Here is a 19,442-nt window from a genome sequence, read left to right as displayed (position 1 = left end):
TCTTCAGTGTGTTTTACTCAGAAATATAAAAGTTGGATCCAGCACCCAGTCATGGAGGTAAGAGCCTTGAGGATGTTTCAGTCTACCATTCCTAGCTAGGCCTCTCACCAGGGAGAACCACACAGCACACATTCAACTGGACAATGTGTTTCTACTTTTCTCGCTCTAAAAGCAAGAATGGCCAGGCTCAATTCAACACCTAATTTAACTGGTCAGCCTCACATCAGGCCAGTTAACAAGGGCAGGAGGGACAAGCTAGTAAAAAGCCTGTGTCCTGGGAGGCAAGGGCCCTAAACCTAACAGGGCTATCTCTAGGAAATGGCCCCTCTTGGCATTACTTGTGATATCTGTTTGCACCCTGTGACTACTTCTGGTCAGTGCTGGGTGGGCTTTTTCTTCTAATTCTTAAACTGTCAGGTAGAATCTTAGTCTACAGTAATCCCAGGAAATACTCCTGGAAGAGGCAGGTATTACTTGGAAGGGAGACACAGCACTGGAGACAGTGGCCTCCGCAGGCAGCTGGAGCCAGACCCTGCTGGTGCCACCTTGGAAGACAGCAGTAGACACCATCAGAATAATCCCACCCAAGAAAAAACTAATAGTGAGTAGCCGCTGCTACCTGCTGTTGATGGCGGCCTACCAAGAGGGAGATGGCTGTACTTCCATCCTCGGGAGAGGAATCCTGTAGACAGAGAAGAGTAGATGGCAGAGAAAGCCGTGCCCAAGCCTTGTGGGGCAGGAAAGGGTGGGATAAGAACCTGCTGTTCCTCTAAGAGTTGGCCAAGGGGGAAATCTAGCCAGACTGCCCCCAGTGAGGCAGGGGACTGCTCTTCCTGGAGCAGTGGATAGAACTGAGTGGATAGGTCAGGCTAGTTAGTTACTGGAAGTCCCCAGAGCCTGTGAATCTTTAAGGTGATCCAGCAAACACCACTAGTTGAGGGGACAAGTGATCGGAACTGGGGTTCCCTCCCTGAGCCCATAGAAACGTTCTCTGAGAAGTCAGGCTCTTAAAGAATGCAGAACAAGGGACCCAGGAGGATCATGTTTCTGCCCTGTCCTGTGTGTGATATGAAGAATCCCACAGATCTCAGAGACCCTGTGACCACTGCTTCCGCAAGGCCTGACTCCTATGACCAAAGACAAACTCCTTTCCCTGGTATATTAATAGACCCCCTTCTGTTGTAAATGACAACTTGGCAAACCCGTGACCCTGGTTAAACTCTGCCCAGCACACAGGCTTACACAGCTATACTTGGAGCCGCTCGCCCACACAAGTAACTCTCTCGCTCTTCGTCTTCTCAGGCTCCCTCGGTGCCTCGTGTATCCCAGGCTGGCCGTGTCCTCCAGGACGGTCTCATGTATCCCATATCCCCTCTGTAGGAGGAGACCACATTCCCTGAGGCCTGGAATGGATCCCCCTGCCTCCACCTCACAAGCACTAAAATTGCAGGCATACACCATCATGCACGGTTTATTCAGTACGAGGGATCAAACCCAGGACCTCGGTCATTTTAGACAATCACTTTACCAACTGAGACACATCTCTAGTCCCAGACTTACTTTCGATGCCTGACCACAGACTCCCGGTGGGGCCGCAAGCCTCTAGGAACCAGATCACCTCATATTCCCCATGCATTTATTGGTTGTCCTCCCCTCCCCTCCCCCAGTCTATAAGACACTGCCCACAGCACCTCTGTAACGACTGCCCATCACCCTGTCCCAGAGGCATTGACTGATTTGATGGTGCTGGCCACAGGCCTGTTCTAGAAACCAAGATAGATGGGTTCTTCAGTCTGGCTGCTTTTTATTCAACACAACGGGTTTATTATTATTATTATTATTATTATTTATTATTATTATTTATTGTTGTTGTTGAAAAAATTTCCGCCTCCTCCCCACCTCCCATTTCCCTCCCCCTCCTCACACTCTTCTCCCTCTCTCCCTACTCCTCTCCCCCTCCCTCTCGAGTCTGAAGAGCAGTCCGGATTCCCTGCCCTGTGGGAAGTCCAAGGTCCTCCCCCCTCCATCCAGGTCCAGGGAAGGTGAGCATCCAAACTGGCTAGGCTCCCACAAAGCCAGTTCATACAGTAGGATCGAAACCCAGTGCCATTGTCCTTGGCTTCTCATCAGTCCTCATTGTCCGCCATGTTCAGAGAGTCCGGTTTTATCCCATTCTTATTCAGTCCCAGTCCAGCTGGCCTTGGTGAGCTCCCAATAGATCAGCCCCACTGTCTCAGTGGGTGGGTGCACCCCTCATGGTCCTGACTTCCCTGCTCATGTTCTCCCTCCTTCTGCTCCTCATTTGGACCTTGGGAACTCAGTCCGATGCTCCAGTGTGGGTCTCTATCTCTATCTCCATCCATCGCCACATGAGGGTTCTATGGTGGTATGTAAGATATTCGTCAGTATTGCCATAGGATAGGGTCATTTCAGGTTCCCTCTCCTCAGCAACACAATGTTTTGAATTTATATTTCAGTCCTATATGTAGCAGTTGTTCTCTTTTTATTTCTAAGTGTGTCACAATCTATCTCTTCATTCTTCTGCTACTGATATAATGTCATTTTTTTCAAGTTAGGGTTCTTAAAATAAATTTAATATGCTTGTGTAATTTTTTTAGTGGGAGCAACGTTTTCATTCCATTTAAGCATCTAGAAAAGAAATTGCTGGGTTTTAGGGTGGGCACATGCTTAATTGATTTGGTGAGAAATTTTTTGAAGTGTTTGCACCATCTCAGCCTCGTCTACCAGAACTGTGAGTGCTCTGAAGACTCCACACTGCCTAGCCGTTCAGTTAACCAGCACGTGGTGCTCCTCTGGACAAACAAAAACCTTTCTACTGGCCCACTGTCTAGATCCTTTATTAAGGAATGACAATAAATGTTTAGTTGTGAGAGTGGTTTTATAGTCAGTGTTAAAATAATCATTTATGCTGAGCCAGTGACCTCAGCTGGAGCAGGCCCGAGGCAGCAACCTCCACAGGAGCAGGTACAATGGAATGACCTCTGAGTGAGCAGGCCTGAACCAGCGACCTCTGTCTGAGCAGGCCCAAGGCAGCTGCCTCAGCAGGATCAGCCCCAAGCAAGCAACCTCTATGGGAGCAGAGCAACCCATATGACTTCCAGGGCATCTGAAACTATCGACCTGACTGCACCACCAGGAGTAACCTTCTGAGCCTTAGATCCACTGGCACCTGGAAGATTGATCACCAGAGACACAGCCCCAACTACACCAAACAGAGGAAAATATGGGTAGACAAGGTAAAAACACACTCAACACCACAAAGAACAACATGACACCAACAAAAACTAGTGGCCCTGCAACAGCAAGACTTGAACACCCAAATACAGATGAAGCAGAAGAAAATGACCTAAAAAATAAATGCAGGAGAATGTTTAAGGGCCTTAAAGAGGAAATGAAAAATTTTGTCAAAGAAATGGGAGGAAAAGACAAACAAAAAATAGGAAGAAATCAAGAAATTCCCTAAAGAAAATCAAGAAAAAGCAATCAAACAGATGAAACAATTCAAGACTTGAAAACTGAAATAGAGACAATAAAGAAAACACAAACAAAGGGAATTATGGAAATTATGAGAAAACAATCAGGAACCACAAATGCAAGCATAAACAGCAGAACAAGAGGTGGAAGAGAATCTCAAGCTCTGATGATACAACAGAGGAAATAAACTCATTAGTCAATGAAAACATTAAATCTAACAAAATCTTAAGACAAAATATCCAGGAAATATGGGACACCATGAAAAGAACAAAAATAATAATAATAGGGATAGAAAAAGTCTAACTCAAAAGCACAGAAAATATATTTAACAAAATCACAGAAGAAATCTTTCCCAACCTAAAGAAAGATATGCATATGAAGATACAAGAAGCTTACAGGACACCAAATAGACTGGATCAACAACAACAAAAAAGTCCTCTCACCACATAATAAAACACTAAAGGTACAGAATAAGTAAGAATTTTAAGAGCAGCAAAGGAAAAAGGCCAAATAACATATAAAGACAGACCTATCAGAATTATGCCTGACTTCTCAGTTGAAATAATGAAAGTCAGAAGGTCCTGGTTAAGTGTTATACAGACATTAAGAGACCACAGTTGCCAACCCAGACTACTGTACCCAGCAAAATTTTCAATGACATTAGACAGACAAAACAAGATATTCCATGACAGAACCAGATTTAACCAATACCTAGCCACAAACCCAGTGCTATACAAAGTACTAGAAGGAAAACTCCAACCCAAGGAACTTAGCAACATCCAAAAAAAAAAAAAAAAAAAAAAAAAAAAAAAAAAAAAAAGCCGGGCGGTGGTGGCGCACACCTTTAATCCCAGCACTCAGGAAGCAGAGGCAGGCGGATCTCTGGGAGTTCGAGACCAGCCTGGTCTACAGAGCTAGTTCCAGGACAGGCTCCAAAGCCACAGAGAAACCCTGTCTCGAAAAAAAAAAAGAAAGAAAGAAAAAAAAAAAAACCACAGCAAATCCCAAAAAAGGGAAAAACACAAAATATTACCAACAACGAAACTAAAATAACAGGAACTAACCATCACTGGTCATTAATATCCCTTAATATTAATGAAATCAACTCACCTATAAAAAAGACACAGGTTAACAGATTGGATATGAAAACAGAATCCATCCTTCTGCTGCATACAGTAAGAAACCTAAGCCAATTCCCAAAATGTCAGTATTAGAAGGTGGGGCCTTTGGAACATGATTAGGTCATGAAGGTGGTGTCCTCATAAATGAGTTTAGTACCCTTAATAAAACAAAAGTAAAAGGCCTCAGGGCTGAAGATGTGGCTCAGTTGGTAGCATGTTTGCCTAGCATGTACAAAGTCCTGGGTTCCACCATTGGGACAACGTAGACCAAAGTTCTGGCACTTGCAATCCCAGCACTCTCCAGATAGAGGCAGAGGATTAGAAACTGAAGATCATCCTCCTCTGCTTAGCAAATTCAAGACCAGCCTGGGCTACAGGAGACCCTGTCTCAAGTCCAGTTGTGTCTCCAAAAAGTTTCTCCTTGCTCTCATGTCTCGCAACACTGAAGACTCGTGAAAAACCTCTGTGATCTCAGGAAGAGAGGAGACCTCGTCCCACCAGTAAGCCACACTGATGCTGTGATTGCCACCGCTGGGTCTTTCCAATCCAGTTCCGACACAACCTGCCTGGAGATAGATCCTACGGGATGAGGCTCAGCTCTCAAGACTGCCCCCATCCAGCAGATTCCAGACCCAGATCCTGCGCTTCTGACCCACTGGCAATAAATCAGAGTTTCCCCCAAGGTCTCTTCGGTTTTGGGCTTGCTAGAATAACTCTAGGGACCCAAGGAAACATGTGTATTCGCTTATAAACATCTGCAGAGGCTGGGCAGTGGTGACACATGCTTTAATCCCAGCACTCTGGAGGCAGAGGCATGTAGACCTCTGAGTTCGAGGCCAGACTGGTCTAAAAGCTCCTAGCTACCTTGCCTTGGCCTCTGTTTAAGTCACTTGCTCAAGCTGGAGTTCACCCTATTGAAAACTGCAAGTTTCTATGGTGATCCCCCAACAACACAGTACCTTCTTATATACCATAAACTACCCCCAGGCAAAATAAAGCCAGTTTTGGTTTTCCACAGGGGTCACATATCAGATATCCCACATACCAAATATTTACATTATGATTCATAACTAGCAAAATTACAGTTATGAAGTAGCAACAAAATAATTTTATGGTTGGGGGGTCGCAGCAACATGAACTATATTAAAGGGCTGCAGTATTAGGAAGGTTGGGAATCACTGGTCCAGGGGTTAGACATCTGATCCTAGAATAAAATCCTCTGCCAATGGCTGAATGCATTCTGGTGGGGGTGTGTCAAAACTGAACATCTGGACTCCTCAGCTCTGTGACCCCCAAGTGCACACACCGTGTACCTGCAGCAAGAGCTAGTACTGGGGACCCTCAAACACTCTGTCTTCATCCTTGGGGAGCGGTCACTCCGACAGACTAACCACAAACTACAGAGGGAGAACCTGTGTCCTGAGGAGAGGAGTTGTGAGTAAGGACAGATAGGAGCTAAACACGTCCTCCTTTCTCATAGTGATCTCCAAGGGGTGCTGCCTGCAGGGCCTCAAGGACCTACCATGTGTTCTTATACTGGGGCCAAAGCCTTTGGGGAAGGCTTGGCGTCACGTGTTAAATGTCTTCCTTCTCCAGACTGTTTCCGCCTCTCGAAACAAAGATGAACTGGGGGTCAGTCCAAGGCACCATTCATAAACCCCACAGGTGACTGCTAAGGTGAAAGGGTTGGAAAGGAAAACCCTTACAAAGAGGGAGGAGAACCCCCATTCAAACTGGAGCAGCCAGGCCCCGCCCACCAAGGCTCTTAGCCGGGTACAAAGCCATATTCTTGAGCAAGAGGAGGCTCAAAGCTGGGAAAAGAAACCCTCTTGGGCCTTGGCTGCGAGTTTGCCTCTCACAGCTTAGCTCCCTGGAAACCTCCAGGGAGAAGTGACTCACACACACATCCCAGCATCCTCTGCTCTTGGCAAAGGAGGCTTCTTGGGGGAGCTGTTTGGGGGAGATGCAGTGTGGGTGCTTTCTCGTCTTGTCCCCTCACTGTTCACAAACACAGAAAGACCTCATTCACAAGCCGGCTATTGAAAAATCGCTGGAAATGCAAATTGCTCCGAAGTGGATTTTTCTTTTCAAACACCAACGTTGCATATTCCCGATGAGAGCTGCTAAGCAGGCTGGGCTTCCCGAGGCGGGCGGCCCCTGAAGAACTAAGGTTTGCATTTAAAGGAAGCAGAACTTGGGGCTAGCAGCCAAGCAGGAGGCTCGCCCCTTCGGGAATCTGCAGGTGTCAGGCCTCCGGCTTTGCATGCTGAGCCCAGCCCCTGCCACTTTCGTCCTTTCATTTGGATGCCGCATTAATCGTGGATGATTAGGGACTCTATTCGACGTAGCCGTTGCTCATCTATAGTTCAAATTCAGAAAACTGGATAAGCCACTAAATGAGCCAATAGTTCTTCTCCGCCCCAAGAACTTGAAGGCTCTGGATACAGTCTCCCACCCCGAACTCTGAAGATGGCTGTCAAGAAGCATAAGGCTGGCTAATTGTGCCCCCTACACTCCTCTGCTGCTCCCGACCCAGACCCCACCCAGTATCCTGGGACCCCTTCCTCCCCACAGCTTTTCCCTGAGGGTAAGGTGTTCTCTCCTCTCAGGCATCAGATGGCTCCTTCTCTTCTCTCCATAGCTCCCCATTCCCCACCAAAGAACCACTTGGTTAAAATGGGTGTTTTTTCTTCTGGGTTCTGTAGAATTTCATATCAAAGATTTGTAGCCTGCTTTTTCCATTTTCCAAGAGAATATCTTTATAAAGATCTCTTTGTTTTCGGGGAAGGGGTGTTTTGGTTTTATTTTGTTTTGTTTTTTGACAGGGTCTCACTGTGTAGCCTACCCTAGCCTAGCCTAGCCTGTGTACACTATGTAGATCAGGATGGCCTCAAACCCACAGTGATCCTCCTGCCTCTGCCGCCTGAGTTTTGGATGTGTACCAACATGTCCAGCTTTATAGGGTCTCACTAGGTAGCCCAGGCTGGCCTAGAACTCATCATGATCCTCCTGCCTCAGCACCTACAATAGTACTGGGATAGCAGGTGAATGTCATTAAACCCAGCCAATTTCTCACGATTGCATGATGATCCAGCATATGCCTAACCCTAACCCTAACCCTAGCCTGGTTTATAACGGATCAAGCAGAAGTCAACCAGGCTTGCATTAGTATCTGGCTCACCATACTGTTCAGTGAATTCTGTCTATGATGTCAGTAATAGTCACAAATAAAGGAGAGAAAACCAGGTTCATCTGCCTTAAACAACAGGGTTACTCTAATGGCTTGTGTAACTGTATAATCTATAAATAGCAGGCTTTGAGGAAGGTTTTAGCCTCAAACTCCTATTCTTCCCCACTCCCCTTTTGCCCTCTGTGGAGCTAGTTTCACCCTGTGGTTATGAGGGTTGTGTTGAAACAGGAAGATGTGATTCCTTCCTCATCCATCATGAGGGCCTGCCCTCCTACAACAAAAGACAGGCCAACAAAAGCACAATACATTTGCTGCACCGGTTTTACTTCAGTACTGGAGACCCCAGGTCTAATGAAGCTCAGCTTCAATTCCACCGTTCAGGAGGTGGAGGTAGGCAGATTTCTATGACTTTGAGGCTAGCATGGCTCACATAAAAGAGTTCCAGGCCAGTCAAGGCTATGTAGTGAGAGCCTATCTCAAAAACAATCCATCATTCAACCAATAAACAAATAAATGAAGCTGGGTGGTGGACACACTTTTAATGCCAGCACTCAGGAGGCAGAGGAAGGCGGATCTCTATGAGTTCGGGGCCAGCCCAGTCTATAGAGTAAGTTCCAGGACAGCCAGGGATACACTGAGAAATCCTGTCTCAAAAACAATGAAAGAAAGTAAGAAAGTAAGTAAGAAAGAAAGAAAGAAAGAAAGAAAGAAAGAAAGAAAGAAGAGAGAGAGAGAGAGAGAGAGAGAGAGAGAGAGAGAGAGAGAGAGAGAATGAACCAAGCTGCAGGGAAAACTGTTTCCAGACTTAGGTTTGATGAAGCATGGACAGCCACATGGACGTGCGACTGGACAATGCAAAGCAAACAGAAGGAAGGTGAAGCCCAGCAGGACCTGTCTTCTCAGACTCTCGTTAGCCTGGGTGTAACACTCCCCCTGGCTGGGGGGGGGGGGGGGGGTAGGGAGTATCTGGAATGATAGCTAGCCCTTAAGGGAGAAAGTTTCCTGACTTCTAGATTTTTATGGTCTAGGGGAAGGTTCTTGTTCCTGTGACCCACCTTGAGGAAGAATTCTGGTTTCTCTGACTTTGGGAGGGAAGGGCAAACAAGAAACAGGAGACTGGCAGAACTTCTTTTATTTAGTTCAAAGGAGCAGACCAAAGCACCATATTTTGCAGTATTGTTTGCTGAGCTCCAACAGCTGCCAACAATACCTGAGGCTACAATAGATCTTTATCCCTGTCCAGAGAGCATGCCCGTGAGCATGTCAGTCTCCTAGCATCCCAAGCAAAAGTTCTATGGTTCAGTCTCCTTGGGTCAACTTAGGTCGCATGAACTCCCATGACCGGGGTCAGGGACCTGGAATGACTCAATAGGCCTATGCCACTCACAGCCTCTTGGTTGCAAGTAGGCTGCCTGAAAGATGGCAGGATATTAGAACAAAAATCCAGATGTTTTAATAGAAAGCCATGGGATACTGAGGGCTTCAACATGTGTCAATTCTCAGTATTTCTTTTTTCTTTTGAAATGTTCTGTTTCAAGGGATCTAGAGACTTCTCCAGTGTCTCACTTCTGGAAAGAGCGCCGCAATGGGCATCCTCCACTAGACATTTCGGAAAAGAGCCTTCCCAATGCTGTTCTCTGGTTTATAAACCTCGCCCCTGGTCCATGCCCAATTCTTCAAGGTTGCCCCCACCTCTCTCCACACCTTCTCTTCCGTCCTCAAGCAGGTTACCTCATACTTCACTACCCCTACCTACCCAGACTGGTCCAGATGGCCTTCTGAGGTTGGAAAATCTGAAACTTGATTCTCATCCTAAGACAGTCAACTGTGATGAAAGGGAATTCACATTAAATCAGATATTCTGACTGGATGGACCCACCCACCTGGAGTCTTTAATCTACTTCTTAACTCCTCACGTTAAGCCAAACACATTGATAGAAATTTGTCTGGCCATCAGATAAATTGCCCTTTTTGTATTCTTTGAAAACACGGAAGTCTGTAGAAATATGACTGAAGGGGCTGGAGAGATGGCTCAGTGGTTAAGTGCATTGCCTGCTCTTCCAAAGGTCCTGAGTTCAATTCCCAGCAACCACATGGTGGCTCACAACCATCTGTAATGAGGTCTGGTGCCCTCTTCTGGCCTTCAGGCATACAGACAGAATGTTGTATACATAATAAATAAATAAATAAATATTTAAAAAAAAAAGAAATATGACTGAAGTGGATACAGTAATATACTGCCCACAGATGAGCTGACTACCTGGTGTCTTCACTGCTGGCCATTTAAGGAGATACCTCTCTCTCTCTCTGAGCATTGTTTTTTGTTTTTTGTTTTTGTTTTTGAAAAATAACAAGGAAACTCTATTCAAAAGCACAGCAACGGCACAGATGACAAAAGCACAGCCAGTGAGCAGTGGGCCACTTGAGCAAGAGCTCCCTCAAGGCCTTGTCTTTCTATTATGGAATTCAAGAGGAGTTTGGCTACTAAGGGGAGAGGCACAAGTGGGTCTTTTTTGATTGACAGGTTTCAATCATGGAAGCTTCTACTGTATGCGTCCTTACCCACAATGCATCTGATTTTAACCATACACACACCTCATCATAGGGTCATCAAGGCTGAGTCAATAAGTCTGTTGTTGGAAGTGGGGCATCCTTGCAACTAGATGGAAGTGGGGAGGGAGGGTCTCAGGTTGCTCTGTGCATTGTGAAGAGAAGGGCAGGTGGGGAGGGTCCTTGCTTGTCAGGTTCATTATTTTTATTTATTTTTTATTGCTTTATAAATAATACCATTCAAAATTTCCACTTCCTCCCCTCCTCCCCTTTCCCTCCCGCTCCCCCACTCTGAGCATTGTTCTAACTAAAGAAAGCTGCCTCACCCAAGATCATACCACTTCCCAAGAGGCAATGTGGGATGACTGACAGGTCCGTGTGTGGTTAATAAAAGTCTGGATCTGAGACTCATTTGGGGATAATTCTGGAAGACCATCTTGCTGAATGGAAAGCAAAACAGAACAAAATGAACCATGGACATGACTGTTCCTAGGTATGGGTCAGGGAGGCGGTTCATTGTAGATATGAGGGAGAGCACAGCCAGAGGCATCCGGAAGGGTTCAGACTGAATCAAGTGGGGGGGGGCAGGGGGCACTGATCAAGAGAGAAAGAGAAGAGAGAGGGAGCAAAGAGAATATCTGGGAATCCAGAGACCAAGAGAACCAATAGAGGCTTGTAGCCAAAATGGTTAGGCTATATAGGAATCAGAGGCACGGGGAAGGGGAAACCCAGTCCCTAGGGGAGGGAGTTGGAGGAGCCAGGATCCTGTAACAGGTATTGGCTATGCTGAAAGAGACCGGCCCTATGGGCCAGCGTCCACTTTGATGTGTCCAGTAGGCACCTCGGTCAGCCATTTGTCCTGAATTTGAGACCTAACTCCAGGTCCAAGGCTGCTCGTGTTTCGGTCACCTGCATCCACACAAAACCCAAACTTAGCAGCTTAAAACAACGGTTTACACAATCCAGCTGAGACTCTTCACGAAGCCTTGGATGGAAAGTTGATTAGAAACAAGAACCCAGGACGTCTCTCAGCCTCGTGGTTTCTCTCCACAGTGTCTGCACTTGTCGGTCATCTGGTGTCTCATACAGGCAGCAGCTGAATTTCAACAGTGTTTCAACTGGACGCACCCCAGTATTCATCCATGGCTCAAGTTGACTTGCCTTATTTTGGCTAATGTCCTATTGGCCATGGCCTGAGCCTTTATGAAACTACATAAGAATTTTAATAGCAGAAGGTGTGGCTCCCCCAAGGGCCACCAGTTCAATAATCTATCACAACCTGCCTTCTGACTCCCTCCCTGATTCACATATACTTGTAAAATGAGTCTCCCCTGGAGCAAAACCTTATCCAGAGTATCTTAAAGCAATCGGACTCTGGTTTGAGGTCCAAAGGGTCACCATCAAAGTCAGATCGCAGGAAGAGTCAGGTGAAATATTTCAAGGGCTATTACTGGATGCAGAGATCTGTGAACTACAAAGATGGCTTGCCTCCCCTGCACACAAAGGAAAAATTATGACAGGACAGAGACAAGAAAACTACAGAATTCTCCCACTCAAAAAGGTTGAGTGAGGACCAAGGAGGCTCATTATAACCATTAGTCCATAGCAGTTTTTAAAAATTCTTTTACTTTACAGAGGTCTGAAAAACTTTTGTAAGGCAAGGACACGGTCAACAAGACAAAACAACAGCCTAAAGAATGGGAAAAGATCTTCACCAATCCCACATCAGACAGAGGTCTCATCTCCAAAATATACAAAGAACTCAAGAAATTGGTCATCAAAAGAACAAATAACCCAATAAAAAAAATGGAGCACAGGCCTAAACAGAGAACTCTCAACAGAGGAATCTAAAATGGCTGAAAGACACTTAAGGAAATGCCCAACATCCTTACTCATCAGAGATATGAAAATCAAAACAACTCTAAGATTCCATCTTACACCTGTAAGAATGGCCAAGATCAAAAACACTGATGACAACTTATGCTGGAGAGTTTGTGGGGAAAAGGGAACACTTCTGCATTGCTGGTGGGAATGCAAGCTGGTACAGCCCCTTTGGATGTCAGTGTGGCGATTTCTCAGAAAGTTAGAGAACAACCCTCTGCAAGACCCAGTAATACCACTTTTGGGTATATATCCAAAGGATGCTCAATTGTGCCACAAGGACATGTGCTCAACTATGTTCATAGCTACATTGTTTGTCATAGCCATAACCCGGAAACAACCTGAATATCCTTTGACCAAAGAATGGATAAGGAAAATGTGATACATTTACACAATGGAGTACTACACAGCAGAAAAAAATAACAACATCTTGAATTTTGCAGGAAAATGGATGGAGCTAGAAAACATTATTTTGAGTGAGATAACCCAGACACAGAAAGACAATTATCACATGTACTCACTCATAAGTGGTTCTTAAACATAAAGCAAAGAAAACTACCCTACAAGTCATAATCCCAGAGAATTTAGACAACAATGAGGACACTAAGAGAGACTCACATAGATCTAATCTACATGGGAAGTAGAAAAAGACAAGATCTCCTAAGTAAATTGGGAGTATGGGGACCTTGGGGGAGAACTAAAGGGGGGAGGGGAGAGGCAGGGAGGGGAACAGAGAAAAATATAGAGCTCATTAAAAATCGATTTTATTTATTTATTTATTTTAAGTTTTTCGAGACAGGGTTTCTCTGTAGCCTTGGAGCCTGTTCTGGCACTAGCTCTTGTAGACCAGGCTGGCCTAGAACTCACAGAGATCCACCTTCCTCTGCCTCCCAAGTGCTGGGATTAAAGGCGTGCGCCACCACCGCCCGGCTAAAAATCAATTTTAAAAAAGGTAAAAATTCTCTTATTTACGAATCTGGTTGCATCCCACAACTTCTGATATTTTATTTTTATTTCATTTTAGATTTGTTTATTTTGTTATATGTGTATGAGTGTGTAAGTATGTGCACCATGTATGTGCCTGGTGTTCAAAGAGGTGACCTTTAGGCTATCAGATCCCCTGAAATTCGAGTCAAGCCACCATGTGTGTCCTGTGTAACAGCATTAAGTGCTCTTAACCCCTGAGCCATCCCCTCAACTCCCTGCTTTCACTTTTATTCAATTAAAAATATTTTTCAATGTTATTTATGATTTTTAAAAACTGTCCCATGGATCAACTCAAAGTATATTGTTCAATTCTCATAAATTCTAGGAATTAATAGATACCTAACTGAGATTGATTACAGCTTAATATTTCTATGATTGACTGCTGACTTAATACTTCACACCATGTGTGAAGTGACCCTTCGAAGCTTTGTTTGTTGCTTTTTTTGTTTGTTGGTGTTTTAAGGTAGGAAGGATTATTTAGGCTCACTGTTGAAGAGTACAGCCCATTGTGTCATCAAAAGCCTAGTGCAAAGCAGGTCGTGTTGCATCTGCAGCCAGAAAGCAGGGATAAGGGTCAGCCCTTTGAAAGTTGAGACTTGTTTCATGGCCCAGCCTACGGTCTCTCCGTGAGCGCTCTGTATTTTTTAATTCAGTCTGTCAGTCTCTGCTTTTTATGGAAGCATTTCTCTCACTGCTTCAACTACTAACATCTCAGGCTTTTCTGTGTGTCCGTTATGTTTCTTTTCTTCTACTTGTCCCTCTGTCTCTTGCTTGTCTATCATTTAGTTTGCCAATGATGTCCCCTGTTAGTGTTTTTGTTTTTGAGACAGGATTTCTCTGTGTATTCCTGGTCGTCCTGGAACTCACTCTGTAGGCCAGGCTCTGGCCTCAAACTCAGAGATCCGCCTGCCTCTGTCTCCCGAGTGCTGGGATTAAAGGTGTGCACCACCACTGGGCCTCTGTTAGCTTTTCTTGGTGTTGGTTCTAGTATATTTTCTGGAAACCAAGAAAGGCACCTTTAGTTTATCTGTGCCCTAAAACTGCAGCTTGCCTGCCTAGTCCACCTCCCCCAACCCCCACTGCCACCTGAGCGATCTGTTCCTCACCTCCTCTCTCTCAAGTCCTCTAGCTCTTCATTCACCTACCACATGCGCACTTGAGAGCAACAGAATGCAGGAAGAAGGTCTGTTTATTTGAGCAATGCTCTCCTCAACTTTAGAGCAGTTGTGGGGGAGACATCCCTTCCATAGTCTCCCCTGTGCAGCAAACAGAGTTCCCCAAAAAGCCCATGGTCTACCTCTGGTCTTTTCTCAGGGTAGACTCAACTATCTCAATGGGCAATTCCCAGAGCTTCCAGCCCCAGATAACACAGCAGTATCTGGAAAGAAAGAAACTTCCAGAGAGTAACTGAGTGCAGGGACTGAAGAGAACGGAGACTAGGAAGGCAAGAGGCTGTGAGGAGCTCAGTTACCATAAAGCTGCAAACAAACAAGAGTGATTGGGGGATGGAAGGGGGAGAGTTCTAGAAAGCTGGCCAGTCACCTAGAGGAGCAGATTTCCATGAAGTCACCTTAGGGCTGTGGGCAGGACACCAGTGTGGCAAGTGCTGATACACTTTCTGCCCTTGCATGTTGAGTGGCTGCACATAGGATTATCCCCTCCAGCCCCCTCAGTCAGTGCAGGCACACCCCAGGGCCTGACTGCACCTCCTCCCGATACTGCTAAGTACTCCTGGGCCCATCAAGAACACAGTAGGGGTTTCCTTATGCCAGGTCTCTGTCTCCCAGTATTCTGTGTTTTGTTTTAATTTTTCTATGTTTCAGGTTTTTGTTTCGTTTTATGTGTATGGATGTTTCACCTGCATGTATGTCTGTACACTATATGCATGTCTGGTAACTGCAGAGGCCAGAAGGAAGCGTCAGATCTCCCTAGAACTGGAGTTCCAGATAATTGTTGGCTGCCATGTGAGGCCTGGGAAAGAAAACCAAGTCCTCTGAAGAACAACCAGCGCGCTTAACTGCTGAGTCATCTCTCCAGTGCCCCGTCCAGCCTTTTTAACACGCCTTCATCAAGTAAAACTGAGATGATTACCTCCAAGTGAAGGCCAGCTGGCATGGAAATATGTTTTCCTATGCCAGACTGAAACCAACCCTCGCCAAGTAGATGAAGAAATGAACTCTTCCAATAGTGGTGCCCTGTCTGGCCATCCAGCAGCCAGAACACAGCCTGGGGCGAGTCATTGAGTACCCGCAGTCCCTGCCAGAATGGTTTTGGTCTGCACTTTCTTCTATCACCCCTCATTGTTTATGGGTCCTGGGGTTTCTCTGATTTCTACTCAGGCAGCTCCCAGTTCTCTCGCTCCCACCTACGACTGCGTGGCCCATAAAACCACAATCGGGCAAAAAGAGACAGCCCAGAGAAGGAGAGAAGCAGGAAGAAAGAATGAACGGTGGAGAAGGAAAAACCGTGAAAGTGAGAACAGGCGGAAAGAGAGGAAACAAGGAAGAGGAAGGAGGCACCGTGAAAAGGGGTCCAAAATGTGCCCTTTGTTTCCCAAACTAACCCTTTCTTGTTACCCTTAATCCTCACTGAAATCCTGCTGAAAGCGGACAGCAAGGGCAAATGGTTTCAGAAATCCCAGTCTCCGATTACAGCCATAGAACACCAGAAAGAAGAACTCTCGTTGGTTTATGTTGCTTCCTGGGGTGTGGACGGCCAGGAAGAAAAAAGATTCTTGGCCTTCTGCCTGGTTTTTGTTTTTAAAGTCTCTGTAATTTCCTGTTAATTTCCTACCAGAACCTTTGCTGTGTAAATAGCACAGGTAAAGATAAACTCACTGGCCCTGGACTCCAACCTTTGTTTAACATTCCCTCCTCTATCTGGTCTACCTCGCACCCCACCTCTGGAAAGTTTGGAATTTATTACCAGGAGATTGAGAGTCCAAGAGGAGAGTGTGTCGGTCAGGAGTGCTCCATGATATGTCCATCCTCTTTAAAGAGGTGACCTAGTGGTATCAACTCCCTTTCTGTTCACCTGGCTCACCCTGGCCCGGCCATCCTCTTAGCCTGCGCCCACTTTCAAGGTAAAAGCGTCCTTGAAAAGCGAGCCCCTTTTTTGTATACACCCTGACTGTGCTACAGAGGAAGAGGAAGAGGATGCTAGGAAGCTAATGTAAAAACAGGAGAAACACCCACAAAGGCCTCCACCTCAAGGCAAATAAATAGAAGGGGAAGGAGAACTAGGGCCAAGTTAACATCTTAGGCGTGTGCTCTGGTGTCTGGTAGGAATCGTTACCCGTCTCTAGTCCCAGCCCCATGTATGGCACTGATAGACAGAGCAGGGTACAAGCCAGGAATGAGGTGAGAAGCCACAGCAAAGGGGTCTTGCACTCCCTTCTCTTCCTTGTGTGGCTTAGGGATTCTAGCTGATGAAAAGAACAGGGGCCAGGAGAGAGAGCCAAACTTCTGACAAGTGATTTAGTCCCTTGTGCTTGCTGTACGTCCTAATTAGGTTTCTATTACTATATAAACACCAAGACCAAAAGCAACTTGTAGAGAAAAGAGTTTATTTCATTTTGCAGATTACACTCCATCCTTGGGAGAAGGCAGGGAAGTAACACAAGGCAGGAACCTGGAGGCAGGAACGGAAGCAGAGGCCATGGAGAAGTGCTAAGTACTGGCTTGCTCTTTGTGGTTTGTTCATCCTGCCTTCTTACACCAACCCCATCTGCCTAGGGCTGGCACTGCCCACAGTGAACGGCACCTTCCCATATTAATCATTAAGCAAGAAAATGCCCCCAGAGACTTGTGTGCAGGCCAATCTGATAGAAACATTTACTTAACTCAAGTTCCTTTTCCCAGATGACCCTAGAGTGTGTCGGGTTGACAAAAACCTAGCCAGCACACGCAATTACTTTTCTTGATGCGCTAGCAAAAGCGAGCTGAAGATTAAAGGGTTTGTTTTGGCTCATGGATTGAGAGCACGGTCCATTGTGGTGGGGAAAGTGTGATAGCAAGAGAAGGAACAGCAGGAACACATGGCAACTGGTCACATTGTCTCCATATCCCCAAAGCAGAAAGTGTAAAATCTAACAGGAAGTTCTACAGCTTCAGAAAGGCTGTTCTAACTGTGTAAACGTTCGTTAAGGTATGTAGACTTTGGGTCTGGTTCGTTTCTGCATGTGATTTTGTTTTTTAGTTGCAAGGGTTTTTTTTTTAATAATAAAGTTTTACAAGAGAATTTTTCTTTGAAGCAGAGAGAGATGACTGCCAGTACTCAGCTCACTTTTTCCTTTTTCACTCTGTATAGGATCCCAGCCAATAGGATGGGGCTGCTCACATTCAAGATGGGTCTTTCATCTATTAAATCTCTCTGGAAACACCCTCATAGATGTGCTTCCCAGGGGATCAGTTGACAACAAATCAATCATTACAAGTCCATCACTTGTCAATTTTATACCTAAACACATGACTTTGTTAAATGCTATTTAACGTATTTCGTGTGTGTGTGTGTGTGTGTGCGCACCCACACACAGGAGTGTAGCTGCAAGCATGTAGATGCAGGTGCATACATGTCACCACATGCATGTGGAGGTCAGAGAACAACTCTCTGGTATCTTCTGCTACCTCGTGGGATTTAAAAATCAAACTTAGGTGATTGGGTCTGCAAGTTAGGCCTCTACCCATTGAGCAACCTTTCCAATCCAAGCACATCATCTTTTTTTAATTGATTTTTATTGAGTTCTACATTTTTCTCTACTCCCCTCCCTGCCTCTCCCCTCCCCTTCAACCCTCTTCCAGGGTCCCCATGCTCCCAATTTACTCAGGAGATCTTGTCTTTTTCTACTTGCCATGTAGATTAGATCTATGTCTGTCTCTCTTAGGGTCCTCATTGTTGTCTAGGTTCTCTGGGATTGCAAGCACATCATCTTAAAATCATAACTTCTCATCCTCCGGGTTTTGTAGACACATGGCAATCTATAACACAAAATGCATTTATTCCCATTTCAAAAACCCCCCACTGTTTTGACAGTTCCAAATTATTCAAAAGTGTAAGTGCAAAGTCTCCCTCAAGAGTCACACAACTTCTTAACTGTGGGCCCCTGTATAATGTATAATGACACAAAATGAACATTCCCGTTCCATGAAAGAGAGAAATGAGGGCATAGCAAAGAAAAATCAGGCAAAGCTTAAGGGAAACCCACTAGGGAAAACACCAGGTTCTTCAACTCTATGTCCCGAATGTGGGGTTCTTTATAATGTCATCTGGGCTCCAACAGCCCCACTTGCTGCTCTTTCTCACTGTAAACCTGGATTCTCACGGTGATCAATAGCTACAGCACTGAGTGTTATTTGTGTTAAAATAGCCTCTGTCTAACAAATTAGTTCATTCCCTTTTGATTCAGCCACACACAAGTTCTCAGGGCATGGGCAGAATGTGGTCATATTCTTTCACAGATTAGCACCTGGATAGCCCCTCATCTGACTCGCGACAGAGTTCTGGTTTCCCTCTGGGACCTTCTAAATACAATCTTTACTGTCTACCCTCAAAGAGTTCTGCTCTTCTGCTCACCCACCAGAATGGGCCACTAAACTCTGCTCAGAGCATTTGGGGTTTCTCTAGCACACAGCACTAAACTCGTCCACATCCCTTCCAAAAATGAATCCCAAGGATCTGCAAACCACATGGTCAGGTGGATCACAGAAACAGCCCTTTCAAGTACAACGATAGCCATCATTTTTCTAGCTGCCGTGACTAACTACCTGACTAAAGCAACTTAGGGAGAAAAGGTTTGCTTTGGATCGCAGTTTGGTGGTGTAGTCCCTTACACCCAGAAAGACAGAGCAGCAAGAGCCGCTCGGCTGCGGTAGCAGGAGCCCAGGCATCTGGTCACATTGCTTCCAGGGAGCAAGCAAAGAAATGATTGCTGGGGCTCAACTCCCTTTCTCCTTTTCCCTTTTAATTCCATCTGGGAGGTGTGCGTGTGTGTGTGTGTGTGTGTGTGTGTGCATGTGTGTGTATGTGTGTGATATGTGTGATATGTGTGTGATGTGTGTGATATGTGTGTGATGTGTGTGTAATGTGTGTGTGATGTGTGTGATATGTGTGTGATATGTGTGTGTGATATGTGTGTGATATGTGTGTGTGATATGTGTGTGATATGTGTGTGTGATATGTGTGTGTGATATGTGTGTGATATGTGTGTGATATGTGTGTGG

This window comes from Microtus ochrogaster, linkage group LG4 (genome assembly GCF_000317375.1).
Source record: "Microtus ochrogaster isolate Prairie Vole_2 linkage group LG4, MicOch1.0, whole genome shotgun sequence".
NCBI lineage: Eukaryota > Metazoa > Chordata > Mammalia > Rodentia > Cricetidae > Microtus > Microtus ochrogaster.
The sequence above is the reverse complement of the archived record's forward strand: the minus strand, read 5'-3'. Positions refer to the sequence as shown.